At 45.9% G+C, this 23454-nt stretch overlaps 1 pseudogene; it reads right to left on the bottom strand.

Moving 5' to 3' along the window:
* Nucleotides 1-1776: 1776 nt before the first annotated feature.
* LOC138480646 (eIF5-mimic protein 2-like) lies at nucleotides 1777-11431 on the bottom strand (annotated as a pseudogene).
* Nucleotides 11432-23454: the final 12023 nt, after the last annotated feature.

The following is a 23454-nucleotide window of genomic DNA, read 5'->3' as shown; positions in this document are numbered from 1 at the left end:
CCCCCCACAACACCGTTTTGGTAAGGTAGTTTGCTTTGAGATGACGGCTATTCAATGCTATAGCCATGGCTTTAAAAAGCTTTTTGTTGCAAGCTCAGTCCCTGGACTTCCAATAACATCAAAATTTTACCCGGTGTCCTCCAGCAACCCCCTCCCCCACCCCTAGACTAATTACATTTGGAATTATTTTAACATGCAAACAGATTTTGAACTATTTTTCTTTTCCAGTTACCCTCAGCTATAATTGCAGTTAGCTCTCGCAAAACAATATGCCGGTCGTTTCATTTCTAAAAACTCCCTGTTTTGGTAATTTACCCGATATATAGCTATCTATTTTTGAGAAAGGGCACCCCCTTTTCCGTCAAATTTCTAAATAACTACTGCATGGAATAACCCAAAACTATGCATGAATCGCAAGTCAGCGCTTCGTGCCCAAGTTGTTTTTGACCTGGTCCAATCCATCCAGCGATTTTGTCTGTGTACTTTGCGAAATATTTACCTTGGTTGTCTATTGGAAAATGAATGGGAAGTAGGCTGCAACTTTGGAAGAAAAACAATGTTTTGTATTTTTAATAACATTTTGTTTATTTAAAGGATTTTTACAAAACATTGCAGTCTGTGGGGGGCCGAGAGTCCCTAATCACTTTCATAATGCGGTCAAATCCATTACTGGGATCAAAAGTTATTAACGATAGAATTTTGAGGGATTCTTTTGGGAGAATGACTCACCTTAACTATAGGCCGGCAACCGCCACATTATGATAGATATATATACCATCAAATAAGAAATGATTTGGGCACAATGTGTTGCAGATGTGCCTTTTTTGAGTATGTAGAAAATCCACCAAGCCCTTTTTAAACTTGTCAACAGAGAAGTGGGTGTTCATTGTGTGTGTTTTTTGCGTTAATTCTGAAGGAAAGCAAACAGGTATAGGGCTCAAAATTATATTTTGGAGGAGGAAAAGGGGTGCATTCATATCAGGCTAAAGGTGGGGAGTGGGAAAGAGGACCACATGTGCGGTGGGGGAGTTATGGGTGGAGTGCAGAGCCTGTTTGGGGAGAACATTTTCATCTTATCTGTGGAATCACGCAGGAATCTATTGAAATTCCATGAGTCACCGGAAATAACGTGCTTGGAAAACAAAAAGTGTCACACCCCTCTCTTCGAACCATTTTACCTGCTGAGCAAGAGTTTTCTGCTGCAGTCGTGGTGCTCCCTCCCATCCTCGGATGCTATAGAATTAGAAATGGAATCTGTCTGTTTTTTTATTTACTATGGCGGTGGAGATACGGCTTGTACAACATGCGGAGAGCCTGTCTCCATTAAAAATAAACAAAAAAACGAACTGCAGCCCTGACAGAGTTTTGGGAGTAAATAGCAATCACCCCGTGTAATGGGATCTACAGGGCCATTAATGGCCCTGAGCCCTCGCCCTAGGCTAGGGCTAGGAGGTCTTTACTGCTCTTGTATGGCACCGATATGCGGGTGATTTCTACATTATTACAGCAGAAAATACAAGAGATAGAATACATCTGAAAAGCGGGAATACTGAAACATATGATTAAAATCTGGAGATCCTACTAATTTATAACAAATTCATAAATGTTTTCACCACAGAAAAGCAGAATTAAAATAGACGTTTTCCATGAAAGCCCTTATGACATGCTTGATATGGGAAGTAGGATGTGAAAACTAGAAGGACGCATAATTAGATGAGATGCGACAGCTTTATCTACAAATCCTGTGTTTGTTTAGTGGGGAAATGGTTTGTAAACTCAATCCCCCTTTTCGGTTTCAGACTCTGATTCTTATTCGGCATTCTTTAGCAATTCCTCAAATGTTTTCATTCGTTCAAGAGAGACACTATCCCTGTTTGTAAGATGTGCGTCTTTAAAATGGGTTCCTCACTCAGAATGTCAACTTTATAAAAAAGAACCACCATTTTCTTGAAAGATTTCATACAGTGAATATTGCACTAACAGTACTCCTGAATCTTAGCAGCAGAGTCACTTCAGACTGACCTTGGGTATTAAAGGCAGCCAGGAGAAGGCTTTATTGCTTCAAGTGCTTGACAGCTTTCTCCGTTACCAGCACCTCCTTTTGATTCTATTCCATGAGGCTCATAACACTGAACCAAATCATGCCTATAACAGTCGGACCAGAGATGTTGTTTTTCTTCATCTCCTCCTTCACATGCAAACTAATATCCTTAAGGAGTTCTCCATCAAACATCATTTTTGCAAATACATTCTGCAGCACTTTGAAAGCCCCAAAGTTGTTTTGGTTTTGCACATACACCAAATGTGTTTTCAATCAGGCATCAGTAAAATATTTGTTGAAGTGTTCAACACTTTGCTTATTGGCTGGAAAAAGTGCCAAACTTCTATTATCCATTTCAAATTCATGAAGACTTCCAACTGTCTTTTTCACTGATACCTGATTTGAACAGTTTTACAGCAAAGGCTGCAGAAACCATTTCCTTATCCAAGTCCTCATTATAAAAGCTGTTGAGAATTGATCCAGAAAGGTTGCCATTGGCCAACAGAGTCCTCATTCCAGTACTCTTTTACCTCACCTCTCTTCCTCATCCCAGTACTCCATTTACCCACCTCACCTCTTCCTCATCCCAGTACACCAATAGTAATCTGTTGCCTTACCCCACCTCCCTCTTCGTCCCTCTTCCTCGTCTAAGTACCCTATTCCTAATCCTACTTTTACTGCCACCTTGCTCTTCCTCATTCCAGTCCTCTAAGAGAAATCCACTACATTGCCCCACCTCATCTTCCTCTTCCCAATGCTGCACTTGTCTAGCTATCTATCTCCTCCCAATACTCCATTGCCACCACCATCCTAATTCTCATCCCAGTAACCCAATAGTAATCAAGTGCTTATATCCCACCTCCCTCTTCCTTGTCAAATTAACCCATTGGCAATTCTACCTTTACTGCCAGCTCCCTCTTCCTTCCTCCCAGTACCCAATTAGAAATATGTTTCACTAGCAAAAGTACCCATTCTCCTAACATGCTCTGTAGACAGACATGATAACACTCTCATCAATTATTAAACATTAATTAATCTTCCCCTGGCATGGTGCAATTCGTTGTGGTTCATTGCAGTACAAATATGTCAGAAATCATGCATCCTAAGGCCTAGAAATGTGGATTGTTTGTTGTTCCTCATGTCAGGACTGGTTGAGAAACAATATTTGTTTTCGGCTTCATCAGAAGGCACCATTTCGTAAAAATCATCTGGAAAGTTTATTTTGCCTAATGCAGCAAACATTTGGAAACTTCTGGAATGCTCCTGGCTTCACCTTTGTTTCTTAGATTCATTCACCTCTCAGGCATTTTGTTTCCCTTCCCGGTGGACAGGCCACAAACCCACAAACAAATGTTTACCTTTGCTGAAATTTGGAGAAAGTGGTGGTGTGTCCAAATGTCATGTAGCCAGTAATATCTTCAGGGTCCTAACAGGTGTTTATGCAAAAGCTGGTGCAGATTGGTGAAACGGTGTGGAATTGTATTTGGAACAACACTACGCTAAGCCACAAACCCACAAACAAATTTTGACTTTTGCGGAAATCCGGGAAAAGGGGTGGGGTGTCCAAATGTCATGCAGCCAGTAATGTCGGGAGGGTCCTAACAGGTAACTATGCAAAATCTGGTGCAGATTGGTGAAACAGTGTGGAATTATATAAGGAACAACTCTTCGCACCACAAACCCGCAAACCCACGCACAGCGTTTGACTTTTTATATAAATATAGAATTAGCACCATCTCCCTCTCTACTTCCTTATAGTAATCCATTACCACCACCTCACTTTTCCTTATGCCACTACCCCCTTTGTAATCTATTGAATTACCCCCACCTCCCTCTTATTTCCCTTGTATCGCAATAGTAATACAACCTTTAAATCCACTTTACTCTTCCTTGTTCCAGTCTATATTAGAAATAAATTACAAAACACGACCTCCCTCTTTCATGTCCCAGTACTCCATTACCCCCAGCTCTCCCTTCCTTCTCCCACTAATAAATTACCTCCAGCTCCTGCTTCCTTATCCCAATACTCCATCATTAATACATTGCATTACCCTCACATTCCACCTTTCGGTCCCACTTCCCTATTGGTAATATGTTACATTATCACCACTACCCCATTCCTTATACCAATACTCAATTACCCTTGCCTCCCTCCTCATTCTCCAAATCCTCTATTACCCCATCTGCCACTTCCTCATCCCAGTAGTCCATTTGTAATTAGATACATTACCACTATGGATGTTTTCCTCATCCTAGTAATCCATAATGAATATATTACATTACCTACACCTCCCTCCTCCTCCGCTTCGTTGCAGTACTCCATTACCCAACCTCTCTATTCTTTGTCCCATTACCAAATAGTAATCTGTTGCATATCACCCACCTAGCTCTTTCTCATTACTGTAACCCATTAATATTCTGACCATTACAACCACCTCCCTCTTTCTTGTCCCAGTACACCATTATGCCCCTCTCATTTCCTCCTCCCAGTACTCCATTAAGTGCCACTAGCTCATCCTCACCCCAGTATAACAATAGTACACCTTTGCATATTCCCCAACCTGCCTTCCTTGTCACAGTAACCCTTTCATAATCCTACCTTTACTGTCACCTGCCTTTTTTGTCCTTCATACTAGCAGCCTATTATAAATCCATTGCATTACCTGCACCTCCCTCTTCCTCATCCCAGGGTTCCTTTACCTCAAACGCCCTCTTCCTTGTGCCAATAGTCCTGTACTCCCATCTCTCTCATCTTCTTCTCAGACACCAATTCCCACATCTCCCTCTTCCCCATACCAGTACCACAATAGTAACGCTTTGCATTACTCCCACCTCCAGATTCCTCATCCAGTTGCATCATAAGGAATACATTTAATTATCTCCACCTACCTCTTGCTTGTCCCAGGACTCCATTACCCCAACTCTTTCTTTCTCATCCAAGTCCTCAATTACCCCAAACTCCCTCTTTCTCATTCCATTTCCCATTTAGCAATCTGTTGCTTTACCCCACCTCCTCTTCCCTGTCTAAGTACCCCAATAGTTGATAGCTACATTTACCCACACTCCCTTTTCCTACTCACAGCAGCCCATTTAGAATTCTACCTGTACCACCAACGCCTTCTTCTTCATCCCAGTGCCCCATTATCACCAACTCTCTTTTCTTCTCCCAGTACTCCATTAACCCCTTCTCCCTCTTCCTCATCACAGTACCCAATTGTAATCTGTTGCATTATCCCATCTACAACTTCCTCATTGAAATACCCTATTTGTTAGCCACCCTTCACCACCACTTCCCTCTTAATCTCCCCAGTACGCTATTAGAAATCTATCACATTACCCCCTTCCTCTTCCTTGTTCGATTTCTCGATTACCCCCACCTCTCCCATCCTCCTCCCATACTCCATATCCTGTTCGCCCGTCTTCCTCCTCACAGTAATCAATTAGTATTCCTACCTTCACCGCCTCTTCCCTCTTCCTCTCCACAGTACTCTATTAGAAATTCATTACATTACCCAACCTCCCTTTCCTTGTCCAAGTTCTCGATTACCTCCACCTCCCTCTTCCTCATCCCAGCACCCTAACCCAAAAGTAATCATTTAAAAATAACCCCCACCTCCCTCTTTCACATCCCAAAACCTCATTAGTACCTCTTCCTTGTCCCTGTACTTCATTGCCCAAACCTCTCTCTTTCTCCAACCAGTATCACAATACCCCCACATTCTTCTTCCTCATCCCAGTACACCAACAGTAATCCTTTTCATTAGTCACACTTTTGTCTTCCATGCCCCAGTACCCCATAGTAATCTGTTGAACATCCCTCAACTCCCAATTCCTCATCACAGTAAACCATTAGTAATCTTTCCTTTACAGCCACTTCCCTCTTTCTCTACCCAGTACCCTAAAAGAAATATATTGCATAACCCCACTTCACTCTTCCTTTTCTAAGTTCTTGACTACCCCACCTTGCTCTTCCTCCTCCCATTCGCCATATCCCCCACAACACTCTTCCTCCTCACAGTAACCAATTAGTATTCCTAACCTTACCACCACTTATCTCTTTCTCTCCCCAGTACTCTATTAGAAATCTATTACATTACCCAACCTCCCCTTCCTTGTCCAAGTTCTCGATTACCTCTATCTCCCTCTTCATCATCCAAGTACCCCAATAGTAATCAATTGCAATACCCCCACCTCCCTCTTCCTCATCCCAGAACCTCAATAACACCTCTTCGTAGTCCCTGTACTTCATTACCCCAACCTCTCTCTCTCTTGTTTGAATCAATACTGTCGTACCCCTTCCATCCTGCTTCTAATCCCATGTCTACATTATTCCAACCTCCCACTTCCTCATCTCAGTAGCCCATTATTTATTTGTTACATTACCACACCACTGTTTTCCTCATCCCAGTACCCCATAATGAACCCATTACATTAACTTCAACTGCCTCCGCCTTGTCCAAGTACTCCCTTACTCCACCTCCATCATCCTCATCCCAGTATACCAATAGTACACAATTGCATATCCCACAACAGGCTTTATTTGTCACGTTAACCCTTTCATAATCCTGCTTTTACTGCCACCTGACTTTTCCTCATTCCAGTACCCTATTAGAAATACATTGTATTACCTCTACTTACCGCTTCTTCATTACAATACTCCTTTACCTCAATCAGGCTCTTTACTCCCATCTCACAATTCCTCCTCCCAAAACACTGTTAACCAAACCTCCCTCTCTTCCTCGTACCAGTACCCTATTATAAATCCAGTACATTACAGCTGTGGGATGTATTAACCCAGTCTGCTCTGCCCTGCGACTTCACTGTGTCCTGATGGTTCCAGGATCATCAAAATGGCCACAAAACCTTTATGCGCCAAAATCTATGGAAATTGCGCCCTACAAAGCACAAAAAGATGGCTGCCAAATCTACCATGCATGTTGTCAGTGGTGGAATGGAGACCTCACTTCTGAAACATGTAATTGGGCTGGCAAACTAGTGAAAATGGAGCACAGATAAAAAGCAGTGCTTGCTGAAAGAAATCTGAAATCTTGCCTTTTAAATCTTTTCTTGGTTGCGGAAAATTCAGAATGCTGCTCCAAAACACCCACAGACATCCAATCTTCTTGTTGGGTGTCCCATGTTATTGAATACAAGAAATCATTGTGAAATTGCAATATCCTGGAAAGCTGAATTGGTCACAAAAACATCCACAGCCAGTGTGCCTGCCTGTGAAATCTGTCAAAATATGGGCGCAGTACCAGCAGCCGCCTGTATAAGAGCTGTCAGTAGTTGCATCAGAAGTTTAAACTTGTGCAATTGAAATCAAATATCTGGAAACTAAGTGACCTGTTATTAAGAGTAACCTAGATTGTAACTATTTAAACTTCATGGTTTAGAGCCTGGAATCAGTGTTCTAGATGTTTGTTTTAAAATTGCAAGTTTATTTTAAACAAAGAAAAATGTAACAAATGGCATTTAAAGTGGGCCTGATTTCAAGCCAAAACCACAAACAACTTCTCCCACAGGACAAGGCACCTCCCTTCTGCTCTCTAGACCAGAAACTCACATTAATGTGTTGTTTAAGAGGGGAGGGGCACTGGGGCTGCGCTGGGAAGAGCACAATGGTCTTCCTCCCAGGCATGGAAATGCTAATCAGGAAGGATTGTAAAGGACCTCTGCCAGAAGGAAGGGGCGGAGATTGCTGCTGAAGCTGCAAGAAGGAGAAGGAGGCGGGGACAGACAACGTTTGTTGATTCACAATGGACAAAAAGCAGATTTCTAAAAAGACTGATAATTTACTGTGGACAATTGAAAAAAATATATAAACCCCGGACTTCTGAACCTAAATGTTTGCTGCACATTTTAAGAGGAGCCAGAACTCTGTTCTGAGAAGTAACTGTAGAAATTGTGGTTTTGCAGCAAATCTATTTATGTCAGAAGCATGAAACTTCACATGCATATGCCCATATACAATGCGCACAGTTGTACAAAATTTTGGACAAACTATATATTGTGTCCCGGACAAAAAGTGCAAAAATCTATCAAATCCAGACCCAAGATCTACCGCGACGGGGCTTGGAAGAGCATTTGCTCCACAAAATATGTGATCTAGATATGTTATTGTTATGAAGTCTGCAAAATTGTAAATATGTATTATACTAAAAGTAGATTTCCTGTTCAAAAGTCAAGGGGAGGATTCCCTGAATCATAAATCCACATCATCAGGGTGACACCCTGTTTTCTCCTCCAATCAAGGGAGAGGGGAGATCCTAGCCTATAGCCAGCCAAGGGGGTGCGCTTAGGATAATCCAGCATACAAACCCCTTTATCAAATACATAAATAGAGACAGCTGAGGACTTAGAAAGACACACATATCCACCCACCATCCCGATCTTGGCGAAGCACCCTGAAGGAGAACTATCCATATTCCAGAATCCAGACTCCAGAAACTGTGCAAGCAGAAAGGCACATTGCATAGCTGAACTACTTTCAGCTGGGCCTTAACTTTTAGAACCCATCCCACAAACTTAAAGGGGAAACAAAAGAAGCAGCCAGGCTGTGATGTACTGCTTGCCTACCAAACAATTATCTTCAGAACCAGAAGGGCAGATTAAACCCAATCTTGTGCCGTGCCGTGCTGTGACCAGAGAGCCATTGCAGATCCTGTCCATTCCTACCATGCGGTGACCAGAGTGCCTTGCTGATTGCTGACCAGAGCGCCTTGCTGTCGAGTCCGGTGTGTCCAGCAGAATCCTAGAATCCCTGACCTGAATCCCTGATGGTTCTGTTCAAATCTATATAGTGAGTATCCATAGATAGGACTGTGTCACTATAATGTATACTGTCCATAGTAATCCCTATCTAAATCCATCCTATCTTATCTTTAGACACCTGCATTGTTAGAAATCTTTTTGAATTTCCTGAAATGTCCATCTTATCCTATATTCCTTCTGTACTAATATTGTTAAAATTATCTTTGCGCTGAAATATTGCATCTGAAGAAGGCAAGCGCCTCGGCTGGCAGTTGCCTTGATCAAGTGGCTGAGCTTCCGTGTAGCGATTGCTTCTTCATAGTCTGACCCTAGTGTAAAGAAACCCTGTTTGTCTTTTCAAAAGTGCATCCCTGTTTCTCATTGTTGCACTTATATCTAAAAAATCCGACCTCCGGGAAAACATCCATAACTTCTTCAAAACTAAATTTAAATGCCTGCTTGTAGCTAACACCCTAAGCTTTCTATAGAACCCAAAATCGCATCTCAAATCCTTATAGTTCTCCCGCGATCACGATTACCGCTCGCAGAAAAGTTTGCCACAAATTTTCATTTTGGTCAAATCTATAACGTGTAAAATAGCTTTTTATTGCACCCAACCTCAAAATTAAGTTTTCACATTGCTTATTACTCTGAAATCCTTGCTAATGTTTGTCTGCAACCATACAAAGCGGCTCCCATTAGAATTTAAACAATTTCAGTGATTTAGCCCATTTTTTTGTGTTTTTACCCATTCCATTCAAAGCCAACTTTAAAACTATTTTGACAGTTTGCCAATCAGTTCTGTTCCTCTCTTGTGTTTGCTCGGGGGAAATTGGGATTGACACATTTGCTTGAATTCTGCATTCCTGAAACCTGTTCTCGCTCCTATCTCTTTATATTGCATATTGGGGGGTTGAGGGGTGTGCAGGGGGAAATACTAACCACACTGCTAATTGATTTGAATATACACCCAAAAGTATTATTTCTGTTGCATTGTTTTTGCTCATCATTACTGCTTGTTATTAAAGAGATTGCTTAGTGTGACATCACCCCATTGTTGACTATTGTATACCCATTAAAAATAGTGTGATTATATTGTGAGATATATAAATAAATATTTTAACTTTGCAAACCAGTCTGATTCCTGGTTCAGTGGGACCGGGGCTGAGGGGGGGGGGGGGGTTCAAAGAGAGGGGTGTTATATAAGTGGTACATTGTTCAGAATAAAGGCATTGACTTAGATGAAGTGCCGGATTGAAATCACTTACACAGAACCTCTCTCTTCCTCATCCATGTTCTCAATTTACCACATCTCTCTATTCCTCCTCCCATTTTCTATAACCTCCAAGTCACTCTTCCCTCTAACAGTAACCAATCAGTATTCCTACCATGACCACCGCTTCCCTCTTCCTCTCCCCAGTACCTGAATTGAAAGACATTACATTATCTCAACTCCCTCTTCCTCATCCAAGTTCTTGATTACCTCCACCTTCATCTTTCTCATTCTAGTGCCCCAATAGCAATCAATTGCATTACCCCACCTCCTTCCTCCTCATCCCAGAAGTTCATTAGTACCTCTTACTTGTCCCTGCACTCCATTAGCACGACCGCTCTGTCCTCCCCCCAATATTCCAATACTAGCACTTTCTTCTTCCTCATCCCAGTACACATATCTCCCACCTCAGAATTCATCTTCACAGTAGACCATTGGTAATCCTTCCTTTACCACCACTTTCCTCTTTCTCAACACAGTACCTTATAAGAAATCCATACATTACACCACCTTCCTCTTCCACAGTTCTCGAATATCCTTACCTCCCTCTTCCACCAACCAGCATTCCATTGTCCCCACCTCCCTCTTCCTCATCCCAGAACCTCATTAGTACTCCTCCCTTTACCAGTACTCCCCACTTCCTCATCCTAGTACCCTATTAGCAATCAATTTACCCCCACCTCCTTCTTTCTCACCCTAGTACTCCTTTACCCCGCCTCTGTCTTCCATCTCTAAGTACTCCATTACCCCAGACTCCATCTTCCTCATCCAAGTACCCCAATAGGAAGCTGTTTTATAACCTGCACATCCATCTTCCTCGCTCCAGTACTCCATTACTCCCACCTCTCACTTTATCATCCCAGTAATCCATTACAACAAACTCCCTTGTTCAATTTATATTACTCCATTATTAAACTGTTGCATAACAAATCCTTCCCCTTGCTCGTGTTAGTACTCTAATAGTAATATGTTGTAAATACCCCCACCTCCCTCTTCCTCATCACAGTAACACATAAGTAATTCTACCATAATCACCACCTCCTTCTTCCTCATCTCAATACCCTATTAGAATTCCATTCTATTAACTTCAACACCCTCTTCCTCATCCCAGTGCTCCATTACCCCACCTCTGTCTTCCTCATCCCAGTGCCCCTATCGTAATCTATTCCATTACCCACATCTCCCTATTCTACATCCCTGTACCACATTAGTAATCCTACCTTTACGGTCACGTCGTTCTTCCTTGCCCTGTCCCCTCCATTAATCCACCTCCCTTTTCCTTGTCGAACTTCTCGATTACCCCTATCTCTCACTTCCTCCTCCCGGTACTCGATATCCTCCACCTCCCTCATCCTCATCCTCATCTTAGTATACCAATAGTCCACCTGCGCATATCCTCAACTGCACCCTCCTTGTCACAGTAACTTACATAACCATGCAGCGTCTTTATTGAATGCAGTGGAAGCTGTGGTAATTCAACATCTTACATCTGCTACACATGCCGATGGAAATATCATAGATTGGGTACTGTCAAAACACCTTAATGTTAGTATTTCTTCCATTGAACACTGCCCATGGTTGGACCATCACTGTGTTTCCTTTGAAATTATGTTACCAAGTACAGCATTTCGAGTGGACATTAACCGCACAATCTTGAAAAAAGTGTACAGTTGAAAAAAGCTCACTCCAACGGCTACTGCCCCCATAGTCTCTCCATGATTGTCAAGGATTCACACAATTACAAACTCCAAGGATATTGCAGAGTATATCCAATTTGTCCTGTGTGGAGCAATTCATCCTCTTGCTCTGGTCCGTGTGAAAACCATTAAAAATTAAACTATTAAAAACACCTGGTCCAATGACAAGATAATTAAATACAGTAAAATAAAGAGGCAAGCTGAAAGAGCATGGCACAAAAATCCTTGCACTGAATCTATGTTCGCGTACAGAAAATATGTGAAGTACTACAAGCAGGCTATTCTCATCTGTTAAAAGTTGTCTTATAACCAGAGAATATGTAATCCTAAATCAAGTTCTACGGATCTGTTTGCAATTCTCAAGGAGCTGGATTGAAAGACTAACCAGAAGAACCCCTAAACATCTCTGATGTCTGGTGCCAATAAATTCAAAATGAATTTATGAGCAAGATATCAAAACATCAACAAGCAATTAATTTGTGCAAACTATTGCTTGATGACTTGCCAACAGATATCATTAAGCCATCTGGTACATGAACAATATCTGTACAACATCTTAGTTTTTCTTTCAGGTAGGTCTTGGAAAATGTGGTATGCTCTATCATAAAGAATTTGAAACCTACAGCTTGTTTAGGTGACATTTGTCCTGCGTAAACCATAAATGATTGTCTGGACTTACTCCTCCCTGCAATTATGCAGATGGTCGATGTTTCTTTTTTGGAGTCCAATGTTCCAGCTTGTCTCGAAGAGGCCTGGATACCCCACTTCTCAAGTAGAAAAATCGTGATAGGCCTATGTAAGGAAGGCATGGTATCAAAGTAAGACGGACACAAGTGACCACAGTTCAAGGGTGTTTTTTGAACTTTATCAAGGGTATGATCATTGTCTATCTAAATGTAAATCTAAGATGAGAGCAATCTACGACCATCAAATAATAATAATGCAGTCCTAGTGGAGTCTCGTCAAAATAAAAGGGCCTAACAAATAGTAAGGGGTAATGTTTACAAAAAAGAAAGAAGTGTTCACAAAATAATAAGTCAGGATGTTCAGGCTGTTAACCTCTTTTTCCCACATTTTCAGCACTGGACAAGGCGGTTCACTCAAGCATAGCACACTCTTGGGCTTCTTCGGCACGAGGACACAGTTCTATTACAAGCATTAGGGCCTTCTATGCCCAAGTCTCTTAAGTTATCAAAAAGTCTCTTGCTCCAGAGGGCCTGATGTATCAAACATATAAAAAAGTTCCTTTCCAAGTATTCCAGTAGGGTGATTCACTCTTTACCCTGGATCCCCCTCAGCCGGGCTCAGGATCCCTTTTCTACCACAATCTTTAGTTTGGATCCACCTCTTCCCGGATCAGATCCTCTTCTACAATGCTTATAGAATATCTTTTCTCAGGTGACTAACGGTTCACCCTGGATCCCCCTCAGCTGGGCTCAGATCCCTTTTACACAATTAGTCTCCCTCAGCGGGGCTCAGACCAATTACAGTTCGCATTAGCTATCAAAGACTTTCAATTGTGCACAGGGTTTGGCTTGACCCATTTCAGGACCAATTTGATTTCACAGTTCATGATTTGACACTCTCAGTTGGATGCCTAAAAGAGATCTTCGAATGATCACCTATATGGCGCAGGACCACTCTTTATATGGCATCTACCATGGTTTCAAAAGTTCAGTCACTCCTTGGATATTCAATTATTTTCACATCACTCATCACATACGCCCTACACTCTATTCTTTGGAGATATCTTCATACAATGTTGCTGCTTACAACCTTGTATCTAACACAGACCAGTCTTATATCAGTCTCTCCAACTCACCGGCTGTGCTGACTTTACTGGAGCAGCTTTGCTGTAGGAGCCAGGGACAGTACCACAGTGGCAATCACTCCTTCCTGCACCTTTCTTTTGTTTTATTTCCTGGTCTTATGTTTCTTATTTTCGAGGGCTTGTGAAAGTAGCAGTTTTCTTCCTCTGAAGGGCCAAGGGTAATTCCCTCCTTGCAACCCTTTCTGGTCTTGCCGTCTTTCTCCTCGTGTTAAATTTTCATCTCAGAACTGCTGCTTCCTTCTGTGTTTTGCCTTGCTCAGAGTGTGCTTTCGTGCTCCGCCTCTTATCCGTGTGGGGAAGTCAAATGGAAGTCAGGTGTGTGTAATTATTAGTAATTGCCTGACTCTGCCTTACCTTTGTGATGGGACATGTCAGGTATATGGGTCAAGTGTTAGTTTTCTCTCACAGTGAACTGTCCGTGAAACAGTATTTGTGTCGGGAAAGGGGGCTGGGGGGTTAAGTTCCTAGGTATCCTACCTGGTAGGATGGGGAAAAGGTGTTACAAGGAAGGGGATACCGTGTCTCACCCTCTGGTGTCCCACTTCCTCTCCCTGAGCACCCCTCATCCAGGTGATCCTCCCTGACTGGTCCACCCCCAGGAAGTAGATCCACAAGTGATGGCCATGTCCTGGCCACCTGGATGACAGATCCCATGGGACGAGAGGGTGAGCCACCTTGAGGTTTCTCACACCTATCACGAATGTGCCCTTTCTGATGAAGATCATTGGCAGAATTGCATACATCTAGTTGCAGGAGTACATTGAGAAACATAACATATTGGGGTTCTATCAATCTGGTTTCAGAGCCAAGGATCAAACTGAATCAGATTTATTGGAGCTAAAATCCAATATGATCAAAATCATTGTAGGTGGTCATTCTATGTTATTGTTACTGCTAGATATGTCCACAGCATTCAACCTAGTTGACTACTCTCTCATAGTAAAGGGATTGGTCAAGGGGGCAACGAGTACAGACTATGCTGCAGTGCAGATTTAGGGGTCGATTCATGGAGCAAACGTTCGCCAAAAATCCCAGCACAAGCAGGCGCAAGGTGGCGCAAGCGTGAGAAACCCAGCGCACGTGCACGCGTGCGATTCAAGGAAGACGCTGCGCGTGTTTCCCGCTGTCCGTGCGCCAAATCCTGCCATGGCGCACGCGGGCACACACGGCGTGCGCTACGCGCACAGCAAAAGCGCACATAGCGCGGCGCACACAACCAAAGTGGGCGGAACAGTGGGCGTAACACGCGGAATGGGGAATAACGCATGAAAAAGAAGGTGTAACTGGGGAAGTACTGCAGGGAACTACACGGAACACCCACACGCACGCGAACAGCCCGTATTCATGGATTCCAATACGGGAAACCTGCGCACGGCAAAAGACGCACACAGGCGTCAACGCGTCCGCCACACGAAGGCAGGCGGAAGCGTCCCCGCGCACATAATAAAAGTGCGCGCAAACAACAAACACGTATATACAGCTACAATGAATGCCCCATTTGTCGCATCACTGATGGTGGGACACTGCAGGAGGAGGAGAATAGCCAGGGCGCACATTTTCGCACCACGGACAGGCCTTTTTGGGATGCCTGACGACCAGGTCTATGGCAGGTATAGGTTTCCACCCCATATCATCCTAGACCTGGTCAGGGAGTGGGAAGATGACCTTACATCCCCCACCCGTGGCTCCCAAGCATTGAGCCCCTTGGAGAAGGTGCTCAATGTCCTGCATTTCTTGGCCACTGGGTCATTTCAGCGGACTACTGCCATAGTGGGGGGGGGGGTCTCACAGGCCACGCAGTCACGCTGCCTCCACCACGTACTGGCAATCATGACAGCGGGCCCCTCAGTCCGCAGGCACATATACATGCCCAGAACACCTGCAGAAAGCAGGCCGTTGTCCTGGATTTTTTCAGGGTGGCACACTTCCCCAAAGTGCTCGGTGCCATAGATTGCACCCATCTGGCCCTACATCCACCTACGGCCACTGAGCACATCTACCGAAACCGCAAGCACTGGCATTCCATCAATGTACAGGTGGTATGCGATGCAAAAGGAATCATCACCTCTGTCTATGCAAACTACCCTGGCTCCACCCATGACAGTTTCATATACAGAATGTCCGCCCTGAGCCGGGCCCTGGAAGCTGGGCAGCATGGCGACACCTGGCTCCTAGGTGAGTACAAATGCCCTTGCACATGCATGCATGTCACACACACACACACACACACAAATACACAAACCCAATAATCACAACCATTTACACCTCCCCAGGGGACAGTACCTACCCTCTGAGCAACCACATGATGACGCCAATCCGGAACCCCACCACACCACCCCAGGTAAGATACAACGCCGCCCATATTGCACCCAGGGCCATAGTGGAGCGCACATTCGGAGTGCTCAAGTCACGTTTCTGCTCCCTTGACCGCTCTGGCGGGCAGCTACTCTATGCACACCCAGTAGTGTGCAGGATAATTGTGGCAGCATGTGTCCTGCACAATGTTGCAACACGGCAGGGCGTACCGGTGGACATGGTGGTGCCCACACATCCCCAACCACAGGCACAGGCGCTGCCCATGAGAGGGGACGGCGAGGAAGCCTGGACCCAGCTTGTGGCCACATTTTTCACCTAAACTCCCACCCCTGCGGAGTGCAAACAGGCCTGGCACATAACAGGTGACCATCGATGATGACAAAGAGACAGTCAACTGTCACAACCCTACCACCCTGAGATAGTTGCCATGGAAGTGCCACATTGTCTGCATCCCTAGCTACTTAAACACAAGCTATCCTGTGTGACCAAAATGCACACATATGACATATGACATGACATGATATGTCATTTGTAACGTGCCTATACACAAGTGTTTCAAGGTGCGACGAGGCAGGGAGGGGGGAACAAGGGAAGACAGACAACAATACTACTAGGCCAGGTGTCATTTAGATTGTGCAAGTGCAGGGGTAGGGGGAAGGGAAAGGTGCAAGGGGAAGGGGAGGGGGGAGTGCAGTACAGGGTAAGTAGAATAAAAAACAAATAAATAGGCCAGCTGGTGGCAACTGCAAAGGTACGTGCAGACAAGTGCTGGGAAGGGGGGGCTGTTGGGATAGAGAGACAGTCCCGCAGTGCAGGGGTTGCCAGGGAGGCAGTGCAAGTGGAGAGTGGCTGGGCCAGGGACCGAGGTAGGTGAGAGTGGCCCAGTTGCAGATCCAGTGCAGTTCCAGTGAAGAATTTAGCAAGGGAGAGGGAGAGAGAAAGCAGAAGCAAAGAGGAAGGTCTTGAGGTGCTTCCGGAACCGGAGATGGTTCTCCTCAAGTTCCAGTGAGGCAGGATGGCTGTTCCAGAGGGAGGCCCCTGCCGCGGAGAGAGATCTACCCCCAGCTAGTTGCTTTGAGAAGCGGATGACCCTGACATGCAAGGTGTGAATCACACACACCTGCAAAACAGGCCATGACCATCACTGTTATGTCACTCAAACCCTCCCAAACCACAACATGACATGGCAAGCAATAGCCATACACCAACACAGTACCAATAAGGTACGCATTGCCATGTCAAAAATGTACAGTGGCATCAGGCAATGATGCCTGACATGGAATCAGATGAAATGACTGACCATCAACCTCCCACCCAAAATAAGTCATTCCCAAATGCATTACAAAAGTTGTAGACGTAACATAACAATGAATGCCTGTCTACATGCACATTGTGCATTGCAAAATCAACACTGCAGCTTCTGTGTGCTGTGTCCAACTCCTGCAACACACTGCTCAGCGCACAGCACAGTGAACAGCTATTGTGTGTGATGCACACCCTGAGCATCACATCTAAGCGACAAACCACATCAAAAAGCAAATTAGGCATGTACAGGATCCATAATTGGTCACAGAACATGTGCTGCAGGGACACATTGGGCACCAGAAGGTAAACAGAGCATACACATGGATATTCAAGGGTGGTTGTACATGTAGTGCATCATAATGCAAGTGTGTGGGTCAGTAAGGACATGCACTCAACATATGCATGTGCAATCAAGTGACCATCAGTGTCCTCTACACATCACATGTGAACATTCACCATGTGTACACCCCAGCATGTCAAACCACAACTATCCCCACACACCTGAAAGGTAAACACAACACAAGAACAGGCATTGATCAGCAGAACACAACATGTACATAGGATACCACAATTACAAGGTCAGGGTTCCCATCACACTGCAGGGCAAGGCAACTATCAACAACAAAACACCCCCCCTCCCTCACAAATGACCATGACCCACTGAACAACTGCACCTGGGTCATGGAGCCTTCAACAATCAATTTCACCTGGCCACAGGATCACCCTTCCCCTTCATCACCATCTCCCACCTTGTGTGTAAAAAGGTGCCTGCACCCTCAGAGTCCACCCTCATTTGCAAAATCACAAAATCCAAGCCATCCAAACGAACCAGAACACCCTCCAGTAGATGACTTGACGTAGCAGTACCTCACAAAGGACAAGTACTACCACAATGATGTAACAACCAAGTTAGCACAGTAAAACAATGTCACAACAGGATGTGAACCATGTGTGGTACATAACATAGAATGATGCACCATGAACGGATGTGTACTGTCACAGGTCCCGTGTAAAGGCGCAGGAGTGGCACGAAACAACCACCCCACCATGGCCCGGGTGCCTGCAAGGTCAAACTCACACAGGCCTCTAAGACCCTGGTGGGGAAGGAGGGTCAGGGATATGCAGTCGGGACAGGTGTTGGCACACTGGATAACTGGAATGAGTGGCAGGAGAGGGGAGGAGGAATGACACATGAAAGTAGGGAATGCACGAAAATTTACTACCTGCATGAACACATACACAATCCGAACAAACTTGGACATCATTGTCATAGCCTTCTTTAGTCCAGGCTTAGGAGTGGCACGAACCAACCACCCCCTCTAGTGTTTTGGCACCTGCAAGTTCCGGGCTTACACAGGCATCCGCAACCCTAGCGGGGAAAGAGGGTTAGGGAACGTTGCTTGGATAGGTAAGGGAAGCAGGAACACCGGGTAGAGGGTACAGGGTTTAAAATTGGATAGGACTCCGGGTGATTAGGGGAAAACAAACAGACCAAATTGAATTACACATTCATCCATGCATTAGTGCACCCCCCAGCAAGCCTATGCAGAGCAGTTTGAAAGAAAAACAACAAGACACTTAGCTGTGGTTTTGAGTGCTGGCCTCCTGCCTGCGCACTCTCAGGACCGGTTACAGGAGCACTTCAATTCTGCAAAGAGAGCCACAGTTAATAATCTGTCCATGCCCATAACACAAAAACACACCACCAAATATGCCCCATAGCAACAAACTACTCTACAAACAGACAATCTGGTGTAGATGCTTCGTACCCATATGTAACATTACCCCTGTGATGGGTCATACACAGTCAATGCAGTAAGTCAGCCGCCGGTGGGTGCGTGGCAAATGGAATACCAATGTGTCACAATTCACACAACATGCAATGTTCCCTGGGTAAGCAGACAGACCCATATAGCAAGGCATGACTTCAGAACAAGTCGTGTTCCACCATGACCAAAACAAAGTAGGCAGTGCATGTTTCAAAATGTACATGGAAATGAAATGCACTGCACCCAAGTATGTCCGTTGCTGTATGTCCCTGTGAGCTGCCCCTTTCCATGTCTCGGAAGGCTACATGGTTGATACAAGTGCCTCAATGGACCTTGGTGTACCGGAGGGTATGTGCCACTGTCCCTGCAGGTGCCCCAGACAACCTTACAATCAATAGCCATCAGTCCACCAACACATCTGAGCTGTATTGTGTGCCTCAACACCAATATTTGTCCAAGCTCACCCTCAGTGCTGTTACTAAGCCTGCATGTGCAACTCGCCTGGTGCAAGCTTTGCTGTGTTGTGGCCTCCCTGTGCTGCTCACCTTGCCTGGAGTTCCTTGTAACACGTCAGCAGTTCTAAAATGTAGGTCTGAAATCCCTGTGCCTCTGCTTGTGCACACATGTGCATGTGGGCACCAACAAATGTGTCCAGAATTCAAACATCCAATGGGCCATATCTGCTGGCAAAGGTGGTCTGGAGGCTCATCCCCCTGCAGAAAGGGGATGAAACACATGATTAATGCTTTAAAGTCATCTGTGTGTGTCTCTTCAGGCATCTCATTACTGGACCATGTCAGAAACTTACATCAGAAATCACACCATCAGTCCGTCTTTCACATCCAAAGTGTGGAACACACTATCTACGGCATGAATTGCAACAAGCACGTGTACAGTAAAGATAAGAAACATACTACACAATGCATAGCAACGTGTGTACACATTAATCATGAAACACCCCATCTAGCAAAAGCTGAACAGTGGACAATAACACCGCAATCATCCCCAGTAGGGGTGTCAACACAAGTTACACAGCACCAGAAATGCCACAGATATGACAGTCCAAAGCCCTTGTGTAATAGGCTGTCACACCGAACCATCCTTGCGAGCCCATGGATAAGGGAGACAGGAGTGGCATATGTGAGTCAAGGACCCCAAGCAGCAAACACATACACAAGACAAGCCTGAAGGGCCCAGCTGGAACAGACAGTGGATGCCTTCAAAAGCCACAAAGCGCTGCACCGTCACATGAAAGCACAATAGACAAGCAATTTTAAACTACATTAACTAATTACACTAACTATGAAAAACCTACATTACCTAATTAAACTAACTATCAAACAGAAACTTATCTCACTAAACTAAAAGAAAAATCAAAAATGGCCACATACGACCCGAGGGGGAGAGGAGGCACCCAGGAGGGGGGAGGTACAGGGTGCTGCTCAACACCCCCATGCGATGATGCTAAGCCAAAAAAAAAAACTCCATGGGCTCAACGCCTGCACAGCCCGACCTATGTGGGAGATAGATGGTCGTCCGAGTCTGGCTCATCCTGGAAAGGAGGACGTGGCACAGTAGCCTGGCCACGCCTAGCCGCAGCTTGCCCCTCGTCGGCAGCAAGTCTGCCAGACGGGTGAGCCTGGTTCTGTGTGGCGATGTGACTTAGGTCTGCATGAAGAACCTCATGTGATACACGTGCTTCCTCTTGCAAGGTAGCACATGTAACACAGAGTTCCTCCTACAAGGCCTGGCTGGACAACCGCTGCACCTCCCGGCAAGCCTGTAGCTGAGCCGAGATGGTACGCTCAAGTTGTGCAAACCTCTCCTCTGCCCGCTGCCTCTGGTACATCATAAGGACACCCAGAGTGGATTTGAGGGAAGCATACTCCTCCCTCAGGGGATCCATGTGCGCCTCTGCGTGAGCAGCAATTGCTTGACGCAGAGACGACATTTCAGCCTGGCGTGCCCTGTCTGAGGCCGCCATGCCCAGCCTGAGCGAGCGGGCTGTGGACCGTGCTGCCTGCTGCTGGAGAAGCACCTGCCTAGCAGGGGGGAGCACAGATCGGGCCACACGCTCCATGCTCTCAGCGATGTTCTCCATTGCTGCCCCCTGTCGTTCTGAATTGGCAGTCATGTCTTGCTCCCACTCAGTATACTGCGGTTGCACACGGCGACTGCGTTGCTGGGCTTGACCCCTGCGTGACCCAAGGACCGGGTGTCCTCGCTGTGTTGGCACCACCCGCGGCTGCACGACTACATGCCCCCGTCGACGTGATGTCCCATGCACATCAGTGACTGGTGTGGAGGGTGACCCTGCGTCCCGATCCACCACGGGCGGAGGAACCAAGACTGTCTGATCCCTCAGTGCAGGTGTCGCGGACAGAGGAGTGGCCACATCAGAATCACTCACCCCTGACACATGGACTTGATGCTCATCCAACTCGACATGGACGTCAGAGTCGTCATCAATGCTGGACTCATAGGCAGCCAGAGACAAGATGGACTGTAGCACTTGGGGGTTTTCGTGGCCTACCACCCCACGACCCCCACTTGTGCCGGGTTGATGTAGTGGTAACAACCCTGTGTCTGGCATGACAACACCATCCTCTGCCTCCATTGCGTCATCACCTGAAAAATAGAGAGAAAAAAGGTCACTACACATGTCAGAAGCACACAACACACACACACACCGACAACAAACGCATCAGGCAGACATGTGACACACAACATATAACCTGGCATGCATGCTGGGTGAACTAAGAATTGCTTCTGTGATCAGACCTGTTAAAAGGTGGCAGTTTCCATGGAAGTGGGTCTATGCAGTGCAGAAAATGTGTACGCCACTCACTACCTACATGTACAAGGACTCCATGGTGTGTGTCAGGAAATGTGAAGGCAGTGCAAGGACAAATTCAGGCATCACGTGCATTGTGCATTCAATGTGTACCATATCTAGAAGCCAAGCACCCCTCCACCCAAGTACAAAAGCAGGGACGCCTAGCATGGTATCAAAAGGCTGACCATAGACCTGCGTATTGACAGGCAGTGTTGACTGGCATCAACAGCTTAATGTGATTCAAGTGACAACACTGCAAATGATGATGGGACAGTAAGCAGGACACATGATGAAAACTCTGGGGGCCGCCCACTTGTGAAGAAGACACTACAACAGTTGGACAGAGTCGTTGGCCATTAAACAGGCTGAGGCCTGTGAGCCACACAGATTGTCAGACCCTAAACATGTGTGCAACGCAGTACTGACCCACAGTTGACATGGGAAGGCTGATAAGATGCCATGCAATGTATGTCACCCAGGACTTGTATTACAGTGATCATCCAGTCAAGGACACATAGGGGCATGCGTGCAATGCACATGGAGCATGAATGGGCACTCATGTCCCTGCGGGACATCTGACCTATGCACAGTACAAGTGAGATACCCTGCATCAAGTACCAGGGCTGTACCACACGGCATATGTCTGGCAGATTGTACGCTGGAAGTTAGCATCTACACAGGACGCATGAACAGGAAAGTACACATTGGCAAGATTGAAGCAGACCAGTGCAAAGGTGGAACTGGGGTGCAGAGTGGCGGAGGAGGGACAAGGGAGCATGCCTACATGGAGTCCCGCATGCAGGCAGAGGAGACATGCACGTCAGTCATGCAATGACATTGTGCCTGGGCTGAGAGGAAGGTCACCCCACGCCACATGCAAAAGGGCCAGTGAGCTGGAACATGGACCGGAGGGGCATACTTGTAACCAGCATGTCAGTAGGGTGCAATAGTGGTGATGCGAACAGTCCCCGTATGCTCCACATGTCCACCATCCAGCAGAGCAGACATGCATCACGGAAGCATTGCATTACTTACACATCAGAACCATGTACACGTCACATGTAGTGGCAATCATGCACAACACATCCCACAAGTGAAACACACACAACCTCAACAAACACGCAGCAACACTCACTGGACTGGGCATCAAAGTCCTTCATCTCTCCCACTCCTTTGACCAATTCAGGTGGTATGAACATCGCAACGAGTGCCTCATGCGGAGTGAGCTCTTCCTCCTCTGGTGCAGGCCCACCGCCAGTCACCAGAGTCAAGTTGTAATTAGAGGCACGCTTAGCCTTAGTGCTCCGTTTGATGTCATTCCAACGCTTTTTGCACTCTTGCGCCGTGCGCACCTCATGGCGAATGAACTGACATGTTCCGCAACATGCTTCCAGTGGGTGTCACGTTGGGCAGCCGTAGTCTGACTATTGGCACCCACTAGCATGTCACGGCTGTGGCCCCACAAGTAGCCCACGAGGAAGTCCAGTTCCAGCTTGCAGAATGGCTTCTTCCTCGACGTGCAGGAGGTCGTGGCTGTGTGTGGGGTCCCAGCCTGTGCTGCAAGTGCAACCTTCCTCCTCTTGGACTGTGGCGCAGACCCTGTCTGGCTAATGCCGCCCTGACCAGTATGGCC

This window comes from Ambystoma mexicanum, chromosome 5p (genome assembly GCF_040938575.1).
Source record: "Ambystoma mexicanum isolate Mex_15411 chromosome 5p, UKY_AmexF1_1, whole genome shotgun sequence".
NCBI lineage: Eukaryota > Metazoa > Chordata > Amphibia > Caudata > Ambystomatidae > Ambystoma > Ambystoma mexicanum.
The sequence above is the reverse complement of the archived record's forward strand: the minus strand, read 5'-3'. Positions and strand labels throughout refer to the sequence as shown.